At 25.0% G+C, this 1,017-nt stretch overlaps 1 protein-coding gene across 1 annotated transcript in view; it reads left to right on the top strand.

Annotated features, from left to right (window-relative positions):
- Positions 1-1,017, top strand: part of LOC108755158 (lachesin-like) — a 169,267-nt gene that overhangs the window by 109,144 nt on the left and 59,106 nt on the right. The gene's annotated exons all lie outside the window — the stretch shown is intronic.

Consider the following 1,017-nt stretch of genomic DNA (forward strand, 5'->3'; position numbering starts at 1 on the left):
TTAATTCTTTTATAAAGAAACTGAAAATTTTATCAATTTATTGTTTAACTGGAAAGTTTTTCACTTAGAGAACCATTACTTTTACAAAAAAGTATGAATTGTAAAATAATTTAATATATTTCCTTTCCTTTTTATTACTATACTTTACGAACCTTTTAACATGCAATTCTATCGCGCGCGTGGAAACAGGCAATAAAAAAGTTTTACATTAATTAAAATCTTTATATTTAGAAATACTGTCATACTAGACAAGAAAAGTAAAATGCTCTATAAAATATAAATCATAAAAAAATAAATGCTAATCAAAAGGTTTTATCACAATTATATCTGAAAGAAGTAAATAGAAACCAAACAAATATTAAATGAAATATAAGTACTTTAAGTAGCTTTTTATGACATATAAAAAAACAAAAGTGAATCAGAGTTGACACTAAGTGTTTATGTGTATATTTAAATTCTTTATTCCGAGTAAAAAATTATTAATTAGACATTTTGATCCCACACTTTGAGTCATTTTCAATAAGTACAAAACGATGCCAAAGACGAAATTATGACATACAGAGTGAACTAATTATCGCAGTCAATCATAATATTATAATAATCAAGAAGGAATAATGAGATTCATAAGAAGTGTGCATCAACATCGTCGCAAGTTTCGTTTTTAACATCGTTTTGTATTTATTGAGATGACCCAAAAGTGTAAGATTAAAACTTCTAATTAATTCTTGTTTATTTTGAATAAAGAATTTAAATATACACGTAAATACTTATGAATGCTTGGTAATACTCTAATTCGCATTTGTTTCTTATATGTCGTAATAAGCTATTATGGTACCTATTTATATTTTGTTTAATATTTGTTTGGTTTTTATTTACTTTTTTCAGATAACCGTAATAAAATTCATATTCATAATGTTCTTAAAGGCTACGGTCCACTTGATGCTACAAATGCTTCAAAGCATTTTTTTTTCAATTAATGAAATTCTTTCTTCCGATTGGTTAATCAAACTGTAGCAC

This window comes from Trachymyrmex septentrionalis, unplaced genomic scaffold, assembly GCF_001594115.1.
Source record: "Trachymyrmex septentrionalis isolate Tsep2-gDNA-1 unplaced genomic scaffold, Tsep1.0 scaffold122, whole genome shotgun sequence".
In the NCBI taxonomy this organism is placed as follows: Eukaryota; Metazoa; Arthropoda; class Insecta; order Hymenoptera; family Formicidae; genus Trachymyrmex; species Trachymyrmex septentrionalis.